General features: G+C 39.8%; 1 long non-coding RNA gene across 1 annotated transcript; it reads left to right on the top strand.

Moving 5' to 3' along the window:
* Positions 1-610: 610 nt before the first annotated feature.
* On the top strand, positions 611-12,171 carry LOC130601263 (uncharacterized). The gene is made up of 3 exons (XR_008972629.1): positions 611-951; positions 6,656-6,740; positions 12,088-12,171. It is a non-coding gene; the product is annotated as an uncharacterized LOC130601263 (long non-coding RNA).
* Positions 12,172-24,635: the final 12,464 nt, after the last annotated feature.

Below are 24,635 nucleotides of genomic sequence, written 5' to 3'. Positions count from 1 at the left end.
CTGCTCTCTATCCATTGCAGACAGCAAAAATGTACTCTATATAAGATAAAATGGAACAGCATGACCCTCCATGGGATAAGTGGAATGCTTTGCTGGTAGATAGCAGCACCTTCCCCCATACTCTGCACACTGTACCCAGAATACAGCTACAAAACCGCTAGCCTTAAGGAACCTTGACTTTACCTCATCTTTTAGCTTTATTGTGTAGTGCAGGCAGCAAAACAGTGCACGGAAGAGCACATGGTGGATGTGTCAGAGTGTGGAGTTCAGGCTGCAACACAGCTAGTGAGGGTGCATGGACACAGTCCTGCTGGCCCTCTGCCCAGCCCCATGTGCACATGTGGGAATCTTGTGCTATGCCAGCCCTGGGGTAGCGGGGTGGGACACTCATCACAAAGGGATAACCTGAACCCACACAGCTGACATGCCTCAGGTCCCATGCTCCCGACTCCTTCCCTCCTTTCCTCCCTCCCTCTTGTCAGGACACAGCCAGGCAAGTAAACACCTTCTTTCTGAAATAGGGTCCCCCTCCACAAGCCAGGGAGCAAGTGGGGTTTGGCCACAATTGCGGTCACTTTTGCAACTGAAGAAGAAACAGTGTGCAATTTGAAAATTGGATATGGTCCGCAAACGAAATCTGACATACAAACAGCTAAAAATGCGGGTTATGTGCGATACCCAGCCCCACATCTGTACCCAATTTGCACAAAGGATTCTTGTCATTTTCTGGGGCTGAAACAAAACCCTGGTTCAGCAAGCCCCACAACTTTGGAGGGCTGAAATTTGAAGCAAAGTCTTTCAGACTGGTTTTGCCTCCGACAGAAACATTTCTTGCCGTAATTCCAGAGTTCCTATCTTCCAAATGCTAAGCATGTTCTCAGCCCCAGCCACACATGGTTGAAAATGAGCCTGGGGCAACGTTAAGAAGAAGCTGCAACATTTATTTAAGAAGTGAGTATTAATATATTTCCTGTTAGACATTGAAAATAGGATTAGAGGTAATATGACAAAGGCCTTCTGTGAAATTAGGAATAAATGTCATTAATGCCCCCTGATGAGCAAAGTGGTCTCCCACCTGCATGTATGTGTCAGGCCTGCATTAGACTGTCATACATAACTGATAGTGAAATAAGACCACTGTCCACCAAATGCGAAAAGAAGCTCATGCTGCAAATTCATTTACAGTTAATTCATTTGCAAAGAGATTGATCTGATTAAAAATTGAGAAATTGAATCCGAATTGATTTTATTATATGAAGACTAGGATGATGTTATAAATACCTGTTATGTACACAGCAAATAAAACCAAACCAAAACAAAGCCAATGGAAGAAAATCCTTCTTCACCTTGAAAGGAGTATGTATCCTTTATTTCCTCTTACTAGCTCAAGATACAAGATAGTGCAACATAACATGTCTCTCTTAATAGTCATACCCCTTACAGTAGTTTTCACCATATGACATTTACTAAACAGTGACAACTACTGGGGACCAGTATTTCAAGAAATTGGAAAACATGATTCCATTCAGACTTGAGTGACCAAAACATTTGAAATTACCCATTATAGGACACAATCCTGAGTTAGACGAGAGATGACCTTGTAGATCTATTCCATCCCTAGAGTGAGAACATGTCATTAGTAGACAGACAGAAGTGGTTGTGGGGGAGGGATGTGTGGGTGTGTGAAATTTAACTGCAGTTTATAATCAAAATACTGGCAGAGATTATTTCCCTTGGGCCTACAGTGGAATGTATGTGACACTTTCCCCATTCTTCTAAAGATGCAATACAGATACATGTTCTCTACTGTAAGGCAGCTTCAAAAGTCAGGGACCTTCTGCTCCCCAGTCAGGACTCTTCCCTTCACCAAGGGAAGAAATGAGCTGTCTTTCCACCCCCATAAATTGGCCCTTTTTTCTGAGACTGCCAGAATGAAGCTCTGACAAATCACGTAACTGTTAGTGCACAGTTTTATCAAAAATAGGGGGAAAAAAAAGTGTTGTAGAATGGAAGAGTAAATCAGAGCTGTTGTTTCATTGCTATGAGGGGCCTGGCTCCCTCCTCTCAACTGCCTCCACATAGTTACCAGGGGCTGCTGTCTGCCCCTGCTGGAGACATCTCTGCCCCATGCTGAAGCAGTCCCATCCCTAAAGGCAACTGCTCCAGCCCTAGCTATCTCGGGACCCCTCTCTGAACTCACAGCAGTTTGTCCATGTTTTGTATCAAGGGGGGCGCAAAACCGGGCATGATAATCTCATGTGTCGTAAGTGTGGAGCAGAGGAGGATAATATCTCTAGATGGGTGGACTTTGCTCCTGCTGCCTGGTCACTGCTGGTTCCCACATGGCTCATGGTACTCCAGCATGCCAGCACCTCCTGCAGAGCTGCTCCCCAGCCCAGCTGCTCCCAGCTCGAGCCCTTGCAGGGTTTCCCCTCAGAGCTCCCGGGGTTTGCATTGATCTTCGTTAAATTTCACAAGATTGCTGTTGGCTCATCCCTTCAGCCCAACTGGGCCCTGAGGTTGAGAGCTGTGTTGTTGTTGCTCCTGAAATGATTTTACTAATCTTGTACATGCCTTGGAATCCCTTCAGTGCATTTCTGAAGGCAGCTCCAGGGTCAGATGATTTTCTGGAGCTGGCAAGCAGTGGCTGAGAGGCGAGCCAGGACATTTCCCACAGAAGTTCAGTTGCTGTGTTTTTGATTTATATTTTTATTTTGTAAATGGCACTTTTAAAATGTAAAAAAATAAACACCAAGTTGAGCACTGTAGCCCGGTACATACTTAGAAACAAAACGAAATGAATGCTGAGAATGCACTCAATTTCTGTGGCATGGCCACAATTTCAGGTTAATTTGGAGTTTTTGAAAAGAAAATATAAGTATATTGCAATGAATTTTTTCAAATGAAAATATATTGGTTTTCCATAATGAGGTCCAGAATGGTATTTCTAGTCTGAACAAGAATAAAGGAGCAGCACCTCCTAATACTCCCTGCCTAGGGCCCACTTTAAGGGGAGGAGAGACCCAGACCCATAATCTGCTTGTGCTCAGCTCCAAAAAACGACCTCCTACCTCTCAGTGGGTCCCTGATTGCTCTGCTCAGTTTCCAAAACAGTTTTTGGAAGACTTTGATTTTATTCCAACACAGAATGAAGTATGTTTCAAAACCTCAACATTTTTTGTTAAATGGAATTTTCCCAGCCAAACCTACTATACGTTATTAGTCTTATAAATTCCCCGAGCACTTCCAGAATAATGAGAAAGGAGTACAGCATCCAGAAAAATCCCAAATCAAAACCAAGGCGGAAAGAAGAGATACAGCACGTCAGGAGGTCAGTGGTTGTGTGGCCACCCTGTACTGGCATAATCATATAGGGAAGGAGATTGTTATCATCGTGTTAAGTGCCCACAGGAGTAATCCAGCCTGGATGGTTTAGGGAGGGAGCAGCTCTGAGTTGTGCAACCTCCCACATGCTGTTCCCCACAGAGGCAATGCTCCCTGTGCGCACAGCCATCTGTCTCTGCATCCCCCTTCTCCTGCCTTGGCAGCTACCTCCTTCTCTGCATTTCCCCACCACTAACACAGCAGCCCTCCTCAAATGTCCCTATGGCAGGAGCTGCCGCTGCCAACACTGCCCTTCTGCTCGCTTGCCTGGAGGACCAGTGGGACAGGTAAACAGGGGAGACCAATGCTTTAAGGAGAGGAAGTAGATTTGAGAGTGCACAGCCCAGCCCTGCTCACCTGGGAAGAGATAAGGGAGCCAGGGTCTCTCAAGAAGAAAGGGAATAGGTTCACTCCCTGCACAACTCCCACCTTCACCTTCCAGGGCTGACCAGGCACATCCCACAGCATGTGTTTGACCTATAGACAGCAAGGACTATGCTATGCCTGGTATTAAAGGCATTTTGTAGCCATGGATCACCTGGATCCTTTATCCTGTGAGGAATCCCCAAGCTGAGCCTGTTGTATCACCAGTGCGGTAACTGTGAGAGCAGGAGCTCCAGATCTACTCAGACACTCACAGCACGAGTCTTTGATAGAGCATGGCTGACTTACTGCTCTGCAGCATCCTGAGCACAGCTCCTCACTCAAGTTCATGAACTGCGGTGTTGATCCTGAGGCTGTTGGGCTGGGCTGCTCTCAGAGTGTGATAGGTAGTCCACTTCTGTCTTAATTCTCCTTCTGAAGTATGGGGAAAATGCATACATTTCCCTGTTTTCCAGGATAAACACATTACAAGATTGTGAAAGTCTGGATGGGAACCAGAAACAAGAAAAATAAATGTTTCTCTTTTCCTATTAAAGTCAGTGGAATTTTTATGGGAAAGGAAGCAAAACCTTTACTTTCTGTAGCAGAATAATAATTTCAGCCTCGAAAAAAAAACAAAACAAACAAAAAAAAACAACAAATCCCAGACAACCCCCCCCCAAAAAAAAAAAAAAAAAAAAAAAAAAAAAAAAAACCCCCCCCCAAAAAAAAAAAACAAAACCTCACAAATGAACGAAAATAAAGCCCCAACCAAAAAAAAACACAAAAAAAAACCAAACAAAGAAACAAAAATACACCCCAAACCAAAACCGAAACCAAAACAAAAAGACCTCCGAACTAGAAGAGGCATCTGGTAGGAAGCTGCACCTTTTTTGTCAAAGAGCTCAGACACCGTTATAAGATAATACGTATTTTTCCTTAGGCTCATCTTTCAGCAAAATTATAAGCTCTTGGTTGAATGCTCAGCATCGAACAGCAGATGGTAAAGTGAGGATTTCTTGTGTCCTGATCTCTGAGAGTAAACACCACCTTTGTGGAAAAGAAAGCGCGGTTTACCAAAAGAGCAGTTGCACAGATAGTTGATCTTTCTGCCTCTGTGTGGACAGGGGCTTTTCTGGCTCTGCAACCCTTCTCCGGCAAGCTTTCCTATCAGACGTCTCTGCTCTGCACTATAGCTCTTCCCCAGGTCAGATGTCCGGGAATGCGAAGGTCAGGGACAGGTTCTGCACTTCCTCAGCCCCTTGTTCTCTGAGATTAAGATGAAACAAACAAAATTATTAACCAATCCAGAGCTGTGCTGTATTTATAGCAAGCATAATTAAGATCCTCTAGCTGGTCTGGGAGCTTCTGGGCTTGTTTGCCTCCTAAGTTATTGCTTAGGGACATAAGCAGCTCTGGGAAGAGATTCCTGTGGAATTTTTTTATTCCTGGAGATCCTGGATGGATCCAGGTCTGTTATTTCATCTCAGAATCCCCAGCAGCCAGACAGCAAAGCAAGGATGTGAGGAGGGCACACACATCATCCGCTCCCTGCTGCATTTCTGCCTGGCCTAAGTTCTGCCCATCATTAGGGCATGAGGCTTTCTTCAGGATTTTCTCAGCAGGTTTCAGCAGATCCCATGTGCTTGGCCCAGCTTATGATAAAGTTGCTAGCAATGAAAACACACAATCTGCACAGTGCTTTAACAACTTGCAAAAAGATTCATTCAAACCTGCTGATCTGACTTATAGAAGCGATTTTTTTTTCCCAGGATAGAAAATGGGTGTTTCTCCACGCAGATCTTCTGTGAAGGTAACTGCACTGAATATCCCAAGCTGTGATTTCTAGAGGCTTCAGCCAACAGTTATTTGTGCCTGTTTTTCTCTATAGCAGGAAGGGCTGTTTAGCTGAATACTCCTCAGCACAGTAAGACTTCAGGCTCTCTGCTAACCCTGTTCCCCATCCATCTCTGAGGTTTTTTTCCTTCCCAACACCTTGGGCATCACAGAGCATTCCAGTGTTTGGAGGTTGAATTTGAAGGACCCTACACGTTACACATCCTGTCTTAGAAAGGGGTTGATACTTTTATTTTTCTTTAATTTGAAAAGCATTTAACTAATTGTATCATTTTTTCTTTGTATGATATTTGAAACATCTCATTACTAATGTTGTCTAACACTTCAATATAGCAGTGCTTCTATTTGCTTGTTTCTCTGGCAAATTTCCATGTTCTCACACACAGTGCTTTCCTCTGGATGATTCTGTTCTTGAGTGTTTTTCAAAATCATCCTAAATCCCATTTCTTGAAGCAAAACTGAGAATAAGTTATATAATTTCCTGTATTAAAAAGTTATTTTCTGATATCTTTGTAGCATGCAGTATCTTTCTATCTCAGAGCAGGAACTGGAATGTGACTGGTATAGTATAAATTTGACGCCTTTTGCCTTTTAAAGGAAAATTGTCTGATTTAGGCCCAATTTCAGATAAAATGCATTTGTTATGTGTTAAGGATATCCATGAAAAATTAACATTTTAGTGCTTCATTTGACAGCCTTATTAATAATGTTTTCACTGTATTATTTATATATGTTATTTTATTGAAGTACTTAAAAAACTTATTTCCCAGATCACATTCTACACCCGACTAAGTTCTTTAGCATATTAAAATTCAGGCATATTCGCACAAAAAAAAAACACTGTAAATTCAGCATTGATTAACAGCAAACTTTTAAATGAAAACTCTAGAGGCTGTACAATTATGACAATCATCATGAAGAGATTTTTTAATATAACTTATAAAATAGAAACAGTGGCACTGTGTGTTGTTTCCTGTATTGAAAGCAACTATTATTTGATGCTTCTACCACATTGCTGTTTGAATGAGACATAGTGCTTCTCATTTGCCAGACTCTGAAGCTACCCAACTGGGAGGGAAGAGAAAGGAAGTGTTCAGGGTGTTTATAGAGAAAAGGTGCCAGATCCTGCTACCAGTGTAAGTCTAAAGTAAATTTACTCCCTACATTCATGAGTATTCTGGAATAGTATAAAACAATATGACTCAGTCCATTGGGTAATAACAAGACACAGAAGAAAAAGAGAAAAGAAATTACACGAAAATAGGATAGACTGCATCCGAGTGATCACTGGTGTCTAGGATGCTAAGGCCTTTCAAGTTGTGCTGGTGGATCACGTTTTACCTCAGCAAAATGAACAAATTACAGTCTTGTCTAATTAGGTGTGATCATTCTTACATTCAGTCGCACCAATCCCATAGATCACATCTCTCAGGCATTTTTACAGCAGAAGTACAGAAGCAGTCAGACACCTGCAGCATCCCCAGCCCCTCATCACTGGCTGATCAGTACCAGGAAAGAAAACGGCCCCCAGTAGTTCCATTAAACCCATGCATTTTTTCACTTCTCCTTTTACTTTGCCTTTCTGGTGCCTCCATGCTATGCCCCTGTGGTATGGTCCCACACTGCCTAAACTGTGCATACTTCAGAGCTGCTGATACTGCTAATGTGGTGCATAACAAGCCAACTGCACACCAAAATGTGGATTTGTATCAGAACTGTTTGCTTTTTTTTGCTAAGTCTCATGTGTCTGTGCAAAGGAGCTAATAAAATCAGAGAGGAGGTTCTGGGATGTTCATCATGTACAGTATTATGTTTTGTTTCAGTATGAAACAGCTGCATAAGGATTATACAAATGTGAGTTGCCAAAAATATTTTAAATATTTGAAAAAGGATTTGGTGGCATTTTTCTTATAAAAATAACTAATCCCTTCTGTGTTGACTAATGTGATGTACATAAAGGGGTTTGGCAGCCATACAGAATGAGGTGTCTCAGCTGCGGTTCATATAGACAGATCATTCTAGAGATGTACAGATGTGATGCACATTAAAAATGTAGAGTTACAAGCTTTCGTAAGGAGGTGAAGAGCAAAGCCTTGAATTTCATCTGGCATTGCACTGTTTTCACTGGGGGAAAAATAAAGTTCTTAAAGTCAGGAGCAAAACCTCAAGACCAGCCCTGTGCTAAACACTACAGCAAGGATTCCTGGGGAACCTGAGGAAGCTGCAAAATCCTGCTCAGAACTGTGATGCAGGAGAAACATGTGCTTAATGAAACTACTGAACATTGATGGCCAGGATTCATGTTTGACTCCTACTTCTTACCCCAATTCAGGATGCACAAGGAGTTCTTCACACCCCTTGGTGCCAAGACATACTGGAGGCAATGGCTGAAACCAGATCCCTCTGTGCCTCCCACATCTCCATTGAGAAGAAGTGTATGACCTCCATGAGATGGGGCCATCCATATCTACAGGGAAAGGGAATGCATTTGCCTTTGAGGATGCGTTTGCAGAAGCGGCAGAATACTGAAGCATATTTACTGTGCCAGCTGCAGGGCAAGAACCACTTCCCATTAGCTTGCTCCTGGTGTTTGGAAGGGATTGCAGAAAGTCTAGCAGTAGATCTGACCCAACTGCTTGATGTGAGGAAAATGGACTAGCACATAGAGAGTCACACGCATATCACACTTACCCACGTGAAAATGAATCTTTTGAAACAGCCCATTCTGCTATCTATATGCTGCAGAGCTGGATTTGTTGAATTCAATGTACATGAGCTGGAAAACTCGCTTGTGTGCTGAAAGTCATGCATCAAGAACTTAAGCAAGCTTAACAGCGCACATGCCTTGCATTGTTCACAGCCATTTTCTCTCTAGGATTTCAGAGAAAAAATACAGGATCCCTAAGCCACTTTGCCATATAATTAGAGACACCACAGCTGTGTTCATCTAGCACTCCCTTTGAGGTTCAGGGCTCACACAGCCCTGTGTGTATTGCTATATGTTTATGATATGCTCAGCATTACCAGGACAAAAATAGAGTCCTTACTGGAGAAAATGTATAAACTCAAAGACAAAGAAAGTCATGACCTACCAGAAACCTAGAAATAATTGGTTTGTGTTCTTTAATAATTAAAAGCTTCCATCTGAGCATCCAGTCAAAGGAGGGATACTATTCAGGAGTGTCTTACACTAAAACTTAAAATACAGAAAATAAGATTTATTTTGAGGGGAAAGACTGGGAAACACAGGAAATGCTAATCATAGGAAAGTCACAGGACTGTACAAGGAGACCATCCCAGTAGGTGATTCTCTGTCTTGCATTGTCTCATGAATAGTAAAATTTAACAGACCATTTCCTTTTTTATATTATCTTTGCTTAAAAGAGACTTGAACCTTCAGATTTTCATTACATATCAGCACATAGCTGTGGATGACCTGCTGGTTTAGAGATTTTTGGTACACTGTAGTTTGAGTAGGAAGGGAAAGGTTGTATTGCAAAAATGAAGCAGCTTGTGTGTTGAAGATAGCTCGCTTCGTTTTATTACATAAAAATGACTGGAAAGGGAATTGAGATCAGCATACACACAGCCTTGTGCATAACCCAAACACTGTCTTTAGTCAAGCTGGGAGAGTAATGGATAATGATGCCTAATGCAAAGCTTGCTACTGCAAAATGTTCTATATTTTCACTTCTCATGGGTGTACAAGCCCCAAGCTGAGATTGCTGATCATCCTTAAAAGATGCACTTGGAGCTGTGCAGCACTGATCCTGAAAACACTAATACTTCAATTTGCTCCAGGCATCACTTTATAGATATGAAAGTTATATTTTCACTTTTGTGTGTACAGAATATGCTGATATTGGAAAAATAAAACTCTTTTCCAAAATATTGCAGGTCTAGTTTCCAATGTTAACAGAATACCAGAGATGAGTGACTTGCAGGTTTTCATTCTGAAATGACAAATGCTTTCTCAACTTGAATTAAAACATAGGTAAGTATGCAAAGGCAAGCAAACAGATCTAGATATCTTGATTTATAATGGCAGAAACACAAAACTTTACATGTTGAAGACTGGATGTATCCCAATTCAAGAAAACAGTGAATATAACATTCAAGAGGATGTTTATATGTGCAAACATATGAACAGATCTGTGATCTTAAGATGTAAATATGTGGGCATCAGTAACTTGGGCACAAGCTGCTATTTTTAATTTAAACTTACACTAAATGGGGCAAGCTCTTTTAATTTCCTAGCCTTATCTCCCAGTGCAGGCAGCTTTCACTTATGGCACGTAAATGCCTTTTCTGTATTGCCTCCATAGGCAATTGGAAAGAAACCTGTATTTTAATAAAAATGAGGAAACTCATAAGGCTGATGCTTCTAGGGCTTAGCAAGCAATTATATTTACTTTATAAATACTAGCTGTTACATAGGCCTCCAGTTACGTTGACTGACCCTATCACAGCAAGAGTGCCGGGTCAGATGCAATTAGACTGGAAGTAATGTTGGAGTAAAACTCAAATCTGTAACAGAATGAGAAAGTGACAGCAAAAGCCCATTTTCTCCCTCCCCATTGAGGTCACGGATGGTACAACAGAATGCACTTACTGCATTATGTCTCTCCATCACTTTAGTAAAGAGGAAAAACAAATAAAAAATGCATTTCTTATTTAACATCCAGCAACAGCTCAGGTCTCAGCATCTAGACTCCATTCAAACACTAATGCTCACACAAAACTGTTAGTCAATTACAGGAATGTTTTTCATTTCTGTTCCCTTTTTTATCCCCAGCAACAAAATTTCTTATGACATTTTCTGGAAACTCCCCATAGATTTGTGCCACAAAACAAAGAAGAGGAAAATAAAATCCTTATTATTTGAACATCTCAGTGATGGCTGTAAGCAGTTGGTACATTTTTAGATCAGTAGTTGTACTCTTGAATCCTTGTCACTGAGAGGAGAGAACTAACAAGTACCTTGAAAAATTCTTACCGAAACATAAAACTCAGCTGTATTTACATGCATTCTCTGGAGGAAGGATTTAACAAAGCTTGAAAGGGTGGGATTTGCTTGCTAATTTTTAAGTAATGAAAAAACAAAAGATTTGAAATGGTCAACTGATATTAGCTAAAATAACCTTTGTGAAAAGATGTTTATTTAAAAAGGATGTTTAATTTAATTTTATAACTATCAAGCAGAATAACAACTCTTTCATACTGCATTTGTTCACATATTGCATGTCAGCAAAAAAACATCCCTACTGATTACTCAACCAGGATTATTTCTGACAAGAACTAATACTTGGGGTTTATTCCTAGCATTTATTTAGCTGGCATTTAGTTTACTATGTCTTTATTTTTTTTCTAAGCTGACAAGTGCTGAACACTTGCAGACAGAGCTGAAGGAACCTGCAGTCCCTTAGTGAATTTAAACAGAGCAAAAATAAGAGCTGGGGAAGATTTGACAGTGATCAACAATGGTGGTGTTGTTTTACAGGGATAATTAGAGTTGCCATTACTTTTTGCTATTAGGTTTCACACTGCAAAGTTAAAAATATATAAACATGAAATCATTGTCAACTGGCCTTTATACTAACTGTAAAGGTCTGTGCATTCATACTTCTGCAGCTTCCACGGTCAGGTTTGTGATCCTGGTGGTGCTTACCGGCATTTCTCATCAGGACTGTGAGGGCTGTAGCCTGCAGCAGAAAGCTAGAAGCTTTCTGCTTCTAGCAGAAAATTGGGTCTTACTCAGAAGTGGGATAGACATTTGGGTCCAGAACTCATGCTCTAATCTCTCTAGTGTATTAAGAATGTATTGAATAGACCAGAGTGTTCTTGTGGGTAAGGGAAAAGCAGACAGCTCAGCCAGAAAACACTTCTTAGACCACAGCAGCAAAATGGACAGATAAATGTCTTCGCAGACCCTGGGAAGAAGGGAAAAACAGAAGCAAGACTGTTGACATGTTGCTTCCTTCAAGGAAATTGCAAAGCAAAAGTCAAGAGCCACTGTCCCCAGCAAACCAAATGCTGGGTCAGTTGCCTGGTGGCCACTGCAATGCAGGAGCAATTCCTATATCCTCCTTCCTGAGAAGGTCACCAAGCTTCCTCCCAGACATTCCCCATCTCAGAGCCAAAGAAGACAAAACAATCCTGATTTGTAACAGTGCATAGAAATATTCAAACAGATTGGAAGCTGAACTTACTTATTATTTCCCATAGAGCAATTCCACATCGTAGATCCCACAGTAGCACCACCAATAAATGGTGATCCAGAAACTTTGGTTTCATGTGGATTTGGCCACTACCATGGATCGTGTGAGCTCTAGATGAAGCTCCATTCACTACAGAAGGTATCAGAAAATGTTTATTTCCTATGGGACTTTTATGGTGCCTAACAATGCACAAATTGATGCTACAGCTTTTACTTCAGCTGGGATATTTCCAGGCTTTTACGAGCTTTCCCATCTCTGTTTCTAGTTCCTGTTTCTATAAAAATTGTGGGAACTCAGATTGCTCAGCCCTCAGTTAACTTGGCTTAAAACTAGCCAATGGACTGAAAAGTAAATGGAAAGACAAACTTAGTAGCACGTAAGAACAGTATGATCATATAAACCTTGTTTGTAAAGGGAGCTGGGCTAAAAAAATATATTATTCTAGTTCAGGTGGTGGAAGCTATTAGGAATTGGTCATTAAATGGCTGCTTACTTGTGGTTTGACTTGAGGGTACAGCTTAGGGGGGTGTTAATTGGTTGATTCAAACTTGAATTTCCACACTGTAGACTTTTTAAGTTGCTTTAAAGTTTAATCCTAACTCTAAACTTTTGGAGTTTCTGGGGGGAGATACCTACAAAAAAATGGAGACCATTCTTTCCTTTTGACTATTAATATGCTTGTAAGTTGTACTAATATGGTGCTTAAGCTACCTAAATATAAAACCAACTATTTCACTATTTTTTGGTACAAAAAATATTTTTATTATTTATGAAAAGCATATTATTCCAGATAAAGTGTTGTTAAATTAATGATTCTCTATAAAAATCAAAAACCCAAAGAGCTTTTGTATTGGCCTTTTATGAAGAAATTCTAAAATTTATTCAATCTTTGTGGGTGCATGTTTTAAGGAAATAGATTATTTGAATATTACTTCCAAGCTTCAGGAAAATAGTTTCAGCTAGACACTCTTGTAAAGACTAAGGTGCACCATTAAATTGCAATGAAACTGCTGGCTTGGGATACCAGCTACACTAACATCAACAGGGCGCTTGTACTATGCTCATATAAAACTGGTTCAACAACTAGATGAAACACTCTCAGCTCTTTTATCTCTATCATGCTTTACTAAATGGTTCCTTTCTTGAACATTCAGAGGTATTTACATTTTGCTGTACTTCTTTTTCTGCCTTACACCATTTTCTGTTAACCACCTGTAAGTGATTTGCTGCTGGATGACCCAAGGTTTTGTTCAAATTGAACTATTTCTTTGTTTGCTGTAGAGTATATTAAATGAAATTGACCTCTAAGACAAAATGAAGGCTTGGTGTAAAACTTGCTCTGAAAGGTTAATGAATCTCAGAAATCCTCCCAAGTGAAGGAAAGAGGCTATACTTTACCAATGTAAAAGTCATGCAGCAAAAACAGCACTGCTGACATAATTCCTTTGATTTTAGTGAGCTTACAAAGGAAATAAATTTGACCCGCATGAGTCAAACCCATCCTTCTTTTCAGGAGAGGTACAATGACCAGCAAGGAAAGAATCTCCTCTCACCTGCCAGTAGCTTAATGGGAAACTCTAGGTCAATATATGAGTATAAAAACCACATGGTTTACTTCTGTTACAATAACTCTTTTACTAACTCCAACAGTTTTTCCAGGCATTCTAAGAAGCTAAAATATATGCAAATAAAACTAAAAATTACTTCAAGGAAGGTTCTTGGTGAGCTAAAGTAATTGAGTATTAAAAAAAAGTAAAAGTGAATGTATTATATTTTTTGCTATCTTGCAAATCTTTGTTAGAGTAGTTATCAGTAAGTCACTAACCAGAGAATGAGACCAGTTATTAGAAGAGAGAGTAGTCTGAGGAAAATAATGGCATAGGACACAAATATGACTTTACCATTCAATCCTTTAGAAAGGAAAGGAAAATAACTTTTGGGTTCCATCTTATTTCATATTTTAAAGATTCAACAGTTGAGTTTCAGAAGCAATAAGACTTTGAGTCAATCTGTTGGAAACCTGATGGTTTTGATGTCACTGCAGTGAACCTTCACTTTCATTGTTAAAAAACATAAGTGGGGTAACTGCAATTATATTTTCCATAACAAGCTGATCCTCAAATTTGGAAAAGCCGATGTCACCTTCAGAAAAAGCACCTGAAAGGATTAAACTCCTATTTTAGATAGCTCATCTGAAAGTCTAAAAATAGGGTGCATCCTGGCCAGTGCATCCTCAACACCGCTGACTATGCAAACTAATGTCTCATATTTTCACAAAGTTACATTAGATTTATACCTGAATAAATATTTCAAAACAAGTGTAAAATAACAGGCAGCTCAATCACTTACTAATCTTTGTCCTGCCTGTTGTTCCAGCTAAGGGCCCACTCTACATCTGAGCACTGCACTGCAGTATGGGTTGTTCATTACCCAAAACCTTCAAGAGCATGAAATACTTTCTATGCACAAGCCCAAGCAGAGAAAAAAACAGCACCCTCTGGATAGTCATATGCCAGGACAGGAGTTTTTACAGGAGAATACCACTGTACCATTGCCTCACATGTGTACTCCTCTCTAGGCATCTCCCATGAAGGATCCCGCATTGACTGTTATGCTCTCTCTGTTCAATCTATTGTTTTTGCATTTTATTGGAAGAAAAGCACTGACATCTTCTCAGCTCATTTGAAAAAGTGGTTAATAACAATGGTGATACGAACCTGGGCATACCCACAGCTGGGTCGCTGTAAAGGTGTCAGGGAAGAAAGGCTAGAAACAATGCTAGATCCAAGACTGCTATTTAAAATACACTGATTTAGACATCTGTCATTAAGCCTGTATCTTAGGTCAAGTCCTACATCCCTATGCACGGGATATTTATATGGACATGTTTACATGGCATTCTTCAAAGTTTCTTCTTTAATTCTTTTGGTCAGTGCAGTTTTAAGGGATGCAGTGTGAAGGGGATTTCTTCAGCTGTCTGGTGGAGCCTGACAGAGCCCAGCAAACACTCCCACGTTGCAGTAAGATATCAGTTTGCATGCTTTTTATGCCTCTCAGAGTCAGGTGGTTGTATGGCGAGGAGGAATCAGCAGCCAGTGGAAGTCAGCTGCTTATGGAGAGGTTATGAATATTATTTGGATCCTAAAAGGTAAAGCAGAGAAGCACTTTCTGAATATTAAATAGCAAAAGAATCCATGTGGGAGCAGGATCAGTAATACAGAGCTGAGCGAAAGAATAAAAAATTAGGTTAGTGTGGAGTTAGCCTATTATGCTGTAATTTAAACTACCTAAATGGACAGGTCCCCACCCCCCTTCTCTTCACGATCTCTTATTATCAGCTCAGAAATAAGATACATGAGTTGATAACTTCTGTTTTACTATAATGAATAAGAAGGGAAAAAAATGAAGTAAAATTATGAGTAAATGTTTATCCCTTTATTTGTATTCTGCTTTTTGCAGAGCATGTTATAGTGGAAGAGGGGATATTATGCCATCAGAGGCAGGAATTCATTGCATGTTCACTGCACACTGCAGAGACTGAAAACAAAAAAACAAAACAAAATCAATAAACTTATTTTGTTCATATAATATTGCTGTAACAGCAATGACTGATGGGAAATTTTCCCACTAACCCTTTATATGTATATACATATAAACATTTTGAAAGCTTTCTGAAAATTACTATTAACTTGCAGGACATATTTTTGCAAGATTTTTGCACTTGAATGACTCAAATGCGTCTTCTTTAACACATTTCTAGCAACAAGTTTCATTATCAGTGAGGAATATACATCTTATACAGACACTACAACAAAAAAAAGAATCGGAAACACCAGCTCCCATTCACAAATCACATCATAACCTGAAGGAAAATAGCACTGCTTCCTCCTCACCACAACTCAGTTATATAATACATGTACATGAATGAAGTAAAATAACAGCATTATTTCATACAGTTTTGAATGCTATAGACATGAACAAGCTGATTCCAGATGAATGAGAAACTGTATTCCTACATTTCTGCATTTGCTCAGGTTGCCTGGGCAGTGCCAGTATTACTATTGCAAGGTGGGTTTTTTCTTCTCAATTGTAGTAAAAGCACAAGTTTATTTTCCCAGATTGGCACTCCTTCTGATATTTTTATTTAAAGAGAAAAAAAACAAAAAAAAGCCACAAAAATAAACAAAAACCACCCAAACAGAACCAAAACAAAACAGCCTGAAGAAATCGCTAGTTACATTACAGTATTTATTTGTTTTATCTCATTAAAACAATCCTACTTATAGTTACAGCAGGAGTGGAGATAAAAGCGTATTTAAAACCAGGTGGAAACTGGAAGGAGCAAAGGGAGACAAGATCTGTTCTATAGCTTACAACACTGGCCTTTGCTGGGAGTTCTGCAGGTCTCATCACTTTAGGGAATTCCCTGGTAGCATACCCATCCCATGTAAACTATTTTGCTGCTACTTTCACCTCATGAGAAAGGTCACCAGAGAAATCTTGTGGTTTCCCATTAGGATCAATCCTTCTTTTGTCTTACTGACCTCAGGTTTGCTGGATGGTGTTAGCAGTTACATTTCCTACTGTCCAGGCCTCTTTCCCATCTTTGCAGCCACATAGAATGCACAACAAACACAGGACACAAGCGGCATTGGGTGAACAGATCTTACTTAGATACTGAAGCTAAACACACATAAATTAGTTTGGCCCTTCTCTTTTACCTTTTTATATTTTAGGTTCCTTTTTTAATTTCGGTTTATTGAGTTACATGAGTTTTGCTATTAATTGGAGCTTTTATTGGAGCCTGGATCTGTGCTTAGTAACTACATGCTAATTCCTTTCCTGCAGGAGAAAAGAGCTGGTACAAAGACTGCAAGAAGAATGGTGAAATTTTCACTGTGACATTTTTAAAATTTCTTATGTCTTTGAAACAGCTGTCTAAGGCTGGTAATTGAAAAGCTGCTCTTACTAATCAATGCAAAGAGCAGATTCTGGTCATTCATTGTGCCACTATTTAAAAAGAGGGAAAAGATGCAGTACTGACATCTTCATAACAAGTTACACCAAGCTAGAAATTGGAGGAAAATTATTCAGGCTGTAAACAGGTTCCCCCAAACACCCGATTAGTTAAAACAAGTATCTCAAATCTAAAAATTATTTGTCAAAGATAAAAGAGAAAGCCTATTCATGCTTTTCAGTGGGGACCAGAATATTAAAACACATCCAGATGTGCAGGTTAACCAAGATAAGTAACTTCCCGCCCTTTCTTTTACTCTTCTCCCGCCACCAGCCACCAGAGAGAGTAAAGGAGAAATTAGTTAGTTCAACTCATAAAATCCTGGTCATACGGACATAACAAAGAAATACTCTATCAGGAAGTAAGAACAGCTGCAACTCTATCTTATGCAGCCAAAGAGTCATCAAAAAGAAAAATTAGTGTGTTTGGGTTTGCTGTTTTTTTCTCCTGAAGAAATGGCAGATTTGTTATTTGTTAAAGTTATTTGTTATTTTTTAAGGTATTTATGTAGCCTACCTGCATATTTTTTAATCTTGCAAGTACTTAAAAATAGAAATAGTAATGATGCCTTAAGAAATATAAGAATAATAATTATAAATTTATTACTCCACCTAACACAGCTTACCCTGTTAGTGAATTGATTTTCAAGACCAACAAGAAAGCTCTTCCTTGGGTTTCTCACACCAAACCCCAAGCAAGTGACCGACTACACCCAACCACATGCCTCTTCTGACTCTCTACCTCATTACTTTGAAACACATTGCCAGCAATCCCACCTTATGAATAGACACAAGCTAGCCCAAACCAGCTTCTTCTTTTCTTACCCTTTCACCCAAATTCTAGAACTTTCTTAAGGAGGAAGGAAAAGGATCTGTGATTTATACTGTCTGGCTGTGTATTTTCAAAGTGCGAAAGAAACAAATATTGTATTTTCACTGTCTTCTGAATGCTTTCTAATATTGTTTGCAGACATCTATTCTATTACAAATTGTATACTATTTGCTACATTTCTGGGGAAGTGTACAATCTGTAATAAGAACTAGTATCCCAGAGAAAAATAATAGTTAAAGAGTCTACTAATAAAAGAAACTGGCTTGGAACAGACTAGTGTTGTTCTAATAATAAAAGAAACTGGCTTGGAACAGACAAGTGTTGTCAATCTATCTTCAGATTAATTCTCTCTTAAAGGAAATGCAGCTGCTTGAGTTAACTGGCAAACTGCTGTGATTTTGGTAGCATAATCCAAGCCAAGAATTATCTATGCTGGTTAAGATCTTCACTGCCAATGAAAATAGGATTACTCTTTGGATCCACAACCCAAAGCAAAAATACCAAACTAGCTGCCAGTGCATTTGGATCTGGCAAACAATCACTCTAAGCCCTTTCTTTCCTACCTCATCTAAGAAAATCAATTTTGGTTTCAGTTTTGCACTAGGCAACTTCTTGGCTGTTGTTCAACAGTTTTCTATTTCCTTAGAAAGGATACAGTCCCCTGAGATACATGCGAGCTTGCAACATCCTCTTTCCTAAATACAAGCCTGAAAATACACAGGAAATTTTAACAGTGACCTCTGTATTGGTAACATTTTCAGAAATAAAGATGTCATGGGAATTATGCATGATCCCATATATGCATAAACTTGCCTTTCCTTATTCAAGTGTTATTCCATAGACTTCAGGAGGATATGAATGTGAAAACATTTTTCATGTATGTAAGTGTCTGTATTTGAGCTAGAGCTGCAGATAGTGTAAAAAAATGTGGATCTAGTAACAGGAATGGAGTTTCACCAGCCTATACTGTGACTATACTGAGTCTCTACTGACAGGCCAAACTTTGGTGTTAATATTAGCCTGGAATAAGTTACTATCCATTCTTGAATTAAACATATTTAAGTATACAAACATTGTTTCTTCTTATTGAATCAATCAGTTTTTCAATATCCAAGGTGAGCTGAATCCTCAAAGGCTCCTGGGACTTTGGATTTCCAAGTAGATTCCGGAGACTCACACAAAATTTCTACTCAAAGTCCCTGTCTTTCTAAGGCCCTTGGATATTAATGCCCTTTTCTTTACATATTTGTACAAGGTAGAATGATAAAGTAAAAGATACTTTTACAGACAACAATGATTTTCCTGTGGCCAGCATTTTAATATAAACTATTATCACAGTATCAGTACAAAGACTTTCAGAATTGTCTTCATTGAATCCAAATGCCTGCAGTTCAATAGATCAACATGACTAAATGGATCAATATCTGATGTTCCAACAGCTGATGGACTGATCCGAATACCTTAAACTGATGATCCTCCTTCATTTTTTCTTTCTGTTTCTTTGAGAGCTACTTTGATTGTATTATTCAGTTTTTCTATAGCTTTCTGTACCAATAGAGCACTATATTTGTTTATTAATTTATTTCTAGTTCATAGATTACTCATAATCTTACTTAATAGCTGTTATACTGTCTTGCTTATGTTTTACTCTTTTCCAATTGATCTCCAACAGTTTGGTTCAGGTCTCCTTATAGAAATGCAACAAAATATTTAAACTGATGCTGTAAAACACCAATATTCTAATTGTTTTCAAAATGTAAGGAATGTAAGAAAAAGCCTATTAAAATTTTAAGGTAGGACAGCTTTTTCTTTTCTGTATGTTATGAACCCACAATCTTTGGAGTTTTTTTTCAGCATTCTTTTTCTGTTAACAGTAAAGAAGTCAATAAGACTTCCATAGAGTTTATGGTCTAAAAATCACATACATAACTTCGAGTTTACATGCCACATCCATTACAAACAGGGGTTTATGTCTGGCAAATAAAGCCAGCACTCGTTTATCTGTGAAAAGGTAATGTGCCCTTTTAATCATCCATGCTGAGGTTACAAAGCCACTTGTACAGCAAGGTGTTTTGTAATCATAGAGTCATAGAATCATAGACTAGTTAGGGTTGGAAAGGACCTTAAGATCATCAAGTTCCACCCCCCCTGCCATGGACAGGGACATCTCACACTAAACCATGTCACCCAAAGCTCTGTCCAACCTGGCACTGAACACCGCCAGGGATGGAGCATTCACAGCTTCCCTGAGCAACCCGTTCCAGTGCCTCACCACCCTAACAGGAAAGAACTTCTTCCTTATATCCAATCTAAACTTCCCCTGTTTAAGTTTTGACCCATTACCCCTTGTCCTATCACTACAGTCCCTAATGAAGAGTCCCTCCCCAACATTCTTACAGGCCCCCTTCAGATACTGGAAGGCTGCAATGAGGTCTCCACACAGCCTTCTCTTCTCCAGGCTGAACAGCCCCAACTTTCTCAGCCTGTCTTCATACGGGAGGTGCTCCAGTCCCCTGATCATCCCCGTGGGCCTTCTCTGGACTTGTTCCAACAGTTCCATGTCCTTTTTATGTTGAGGACACCAGAACTGCACACAATACTCCAGGTGAGGTCTCACGAGAGCAGAGTAGAGGGGCAGGATCACCTCCTTCGACCTGCTGGTCACGATCCTTTTGATGCAGCCCAGGATACGGTTGGTTTTCTGAGCTGCAAGCACACACTGAAGCCAGCTCATGTTCATTTTCTCATCAACCAACACCCCCAAGTCCTTCTCCACAGGGCTGCTCTGAATCTCTTCTCTGCCCAACCTGTAGCTGTGCCTGGGATTGCTCCGACCCAGGTGTAGGACCTTGCACTTGGCATGGTTAAACTTCATGAGGTTGGCATCAGCCCACCTCACAAGTGTGTCAAGGTCCCTCTGGATGGCATTCCTTCCCTCCAGCGTATCAACCGAACTACACAGCTTGGTGTCATCGGCAAACTTGCTGAGGGCGCACTCAATCCCACTGTCCATATCAGTCACAAAGACTTTGAACAAGACCGGTCCCAACACTGATCCCTGAGGGACACCACTCATTACTGGTCTCCAGCTGGACTTTGAGCCATTGACCACAACTCTTTGTGTGCAGCCATCCAGCCAGTTCTTTATCCACCAGGTGGTCTATCCATCAAATTGATGTCTCTCCAATCTAGAGACAAGGATGTCGTGTGGAACGCTTTACACAAGTCCAGGTAGATGACATCAACTGCTCTACCCCTGTCCATCAGTTCTGTAGCCCCATCATAGAAGGCCACCAAATTGGTCAGGTAGGATTTCCCCTTAGTGAAGCCATGCTGGCTGTCACCAACCACCTTGTTGATTTTCATGTGCCTTAGCATGCCTTCCAGGAGAATCTACTCCAAGATTTTGCCAGGCACAGAGGTGAGACTGACTGATCTGAGGTTCCCTAGCTCTTCCATTTTCCCCTTCTTGAAAATGGGGGTTACATTTCCCTTTTTTCAGTCATTGGGAACTTCACCTGACTGCCATGATTTTTCAAATATGATGGACAGTGGCTTAGCAACTTCATTTGCCAGATTCTTTAGGACCCACCGATGGATTTCATCAGGTCCCATGGACTTGTTTACGTTCAGGTAATACATGAAGCACACCATGAATACAACTTCAGTGCTTCTGGGGCTGGAACAGACCCAGGAATACAATACCTACTTTCCCACAGAGCTTAATAACTGTTGGATCCAAGTTTTGTCTGTGCATGAGCTTCAGTTAACAATCAAGAGTGTAGTAGAATAACCTGAGTCTTGCAAGACCAGAACAAACACAGGATTCCTTGTGCTGGTATTTCTGTATCACACACTACAGACCTTGATGGACTTTAATCATTGTTTTTCTACTGTGCAACACTGCTGAGCCTTCTTTTGCCCTGGACCCTATCAAGACGTAAGAAACAGCATGTACAATATGTACAGTTTGCATGATCATATTCCAGACGTAGCACAGGACTGATCAAGCATAGCTTTCCCTGTTGTTCAGCACAGCAGTCAAGGACCTAATCTGAAGTCTGCTAAATCAGTGGACACTTTTTTGTTGCCTTTAAACCAGGGCACAACAACGTAAAGCCAGAGAAAAGAAATGCTTCTTTATCTTATACATGAGAAATGTGTATTCTGAGTCAAAGCAGATATTTGTAAGAGATTAATTTCCCTGATCAGTAAATTCCACAATAAGTTGATACTATTGAATGACTGCAGAAATTGCTTTGGGAATCAGCTCTTTCTGGATTAATTGGAATGCTGTTTAATAACCAGTACTCTCAGTTTTGAGCTTGAGTTTTATTGGTAATCAGTGTTTATCAATAGGAACAACTATGTGTGCACATACTTTATAAATGAAGCAGAGTAACGGTAGTCAATTATGAAGTCATTTTAAAGTAAAATTGCAAGTAATGTGTTAGTCCCTAGAGACCACCTCTAAGTTAATATCTGTGTTGAAAACATAATTACTTTATTTTGCCTTTCAGCATTATCATCCATCTATCTCTCCTGAGAGAGAAACTGGAGTATCTTGCTTACAAGGATAGTGTGAGAAGTCAACACCACTTTGAGATCAATGAGGAGCAATGAGGGGTGTCTAGTTTGTTTTGGTTTTGTTTTCTTTTTTATCTTTAATTAAAGTCACAGAGACATACAGTGCACTAAAATATAGATTATCTGCAGCTGCCCACTTCTATTTGTTGCCCACTTCTGCAGATTTTATTTGTCAAAGGTGCAGAATTAGGCAACAGAAATTGGCTAATTCAGTTAAATCTCCATTGTTCTGTTTCTGGGGGCTGAGCTATCCTGAATTATGATCAAGCCTGAGTGACACAGTACTGCAGTACCCACTTAACCACTCAGGTCATTGGCTTCATCATAAATCAGCTTGGGTCCTAAAGCATCATTAACACGTGGTGAGACCCTTACAGAGGATGGCAGTAACACCATCCCTCTTCTTACCAGGACTAGCCTCAGCACAGGACCCTCCTGACACCCAGAGGAAGAGAGCAAGGGTGGTAGCTCTGCCTGGAATTAGCCCGGGGGAAAACTCTGATGGATGTGAAGTTTGTAAAGGAGAGCTTCATTATCTTGATTTAGCTAATTCTAGTTAGTGCATGCTAGTTATCATCCCCTGCAATTGAAACACATCAATAACCACAGAGAAATAATAGTGAGATGTCTTGAATGTTCACCACTCCAGACTGGCATGAGGTAATACCGACAGCAGTATGTGAGGCACTGCACTTTATCTAACACACCTATCTGAACCATCCTTGCTGTACAGACATGGACCAATGTGGGGAGTGAAGGCGAACAGTTTGGGAGTGAGCTCTGAGGCCTTAGTGCTTAACAAGCCCCCAGGTGATGAGTCGGGGTGTTGAAGGACAGGGAAGGTCAAAGAGCAAGCCTTGGGAGGATGGGCCAGGATGTAGTTGTGACAGGAATCTCAGTTGGAGGCCAGAGGATGTGGGAGTTGTGAGAGGGTCTGCAACATTGTGATTGGACTATTTACCTGGAGAGTTTTACAGGGGCCAATGAGATTGAACGTTGTATGTATGTGCAGGTTGGAAAGTACTGAACAAGGGATAAAAAGGGCTTGGTGATAATAAAAGATTTGAGTCTCTGCATCAACTTGGGTCCGTGTCGTGATATGCCACAGACCTATTTCATCCAACAACAGGCAAGTACAAGCTGATGATACAACTGTAACATAAAAATCGCACATATTTTGTAAGAATATCGTGATATAGAATTAAAAGCATGTGGAATGAGAAGTAAAAGAAAAGAAAAATGAAATTGAAGTCTGTCCTAAAAGACAAGTGGACAGAAGATAGAGGGTTCACACTTTCCTACATTTCTGTAGTCAGTCTGTAGGCTATAAATCTTTTCCAGGATTAATAACTGGGCTGAATTTCTCCTATTTCAGGCATAAAACCATTTACTTCTTTTTTTTTTTTTTTTTTCTTTTGGTAATGCCGTATGCTTCATGATAAGCGGGCCTTAAAGCCCATATTTTTGAAGTTGAATTAAAGCCAGTTCAGCAAATTAATATCTTGTGATATTATTATAAGTTGGACTGCTACAGGCAAACAACTTTTCATCCCTTCATCTACCTCAGTTCCCAGTTTCCTGCATGTCAAACATCCCATACCCTGTGTTTCTAAAGATCTGTTATGTCAGAACCAGCAAAACAGGGATTAAAGGCTTTATCTCAGTCTCCATGACATTCTATATATTTTGAATAAAACCTTTTGTCATTGCAAGTGGAAACTAAGAGCCATGAAAGTACTTTATATATGACGTGATCTAATCTGCCATGGAGATACTTTTTTTGCATTGTCCAAATCCCTTTCCCATACATAGAAGATTTGGCTCTATAACTGACATTAGATTTCCTAGATAAATTTGGTTTCATACTTTCTTTGGTTCTGCATGTTTGAGGCGCACTCACCACTGATGTACTGCAAGACGAGAAAAAATCCCAAATAACACTAGTTCTAAAAAACATTTATTGGCAACAAACAGCTGAATTACAAACTCCCAGGCTGGTATATACAGTGGGACAGTCTACTATACTTTAAATATTCCATGAAACATCATTTGAAAGCTGGACAACATGAGATAATACCATCCAGTTCACAAGACAGTTCATTACCTTATTTTTAAGGATTTCTACCCTGGGAATGAAAGGCTTTGAATTTTCCAGTTCCATCAAGATCACCTTTAATGTAAATTAGGTTGAACTGAAAGGAAAATAAAGAATGCACTGACCAAATATAAATAACACAATTGAAGAAGATTTAGGAAGAGATGAGTGGATGTGAAAATAGAAGCACACATTTATTTTTGTAAAGGAGAACTTCATTATCTTGATTTAGCTAATTCTAGTTAGTGCATGCTAGTTATCATCCCCCGCAATTGAAACGCAT

Source organism: Pezoporus wallicus, unplaced genomic scaffold (genome assembly GCF_028554395.1).
Source record: "Pezoporus wallicus isolate ANWC-B61680 ecotype Strahan unplaced genomic scaffold, APGP_CSIRO_Pwel_v1 contig_7505, whole genome shotgun sequence".
Taxonomy (NCBI): domain Eukaryota; kingdom Metazoa; phylum Chordata; class Aves; order Psittaciformes; family Psittacidae; genus Pezoporus; species Pezoporus wallicus.
Note: the sequence above shows the minus strand (reverse complement) of the source record. Positions and strands in the feature narration are given on the sequence as shown.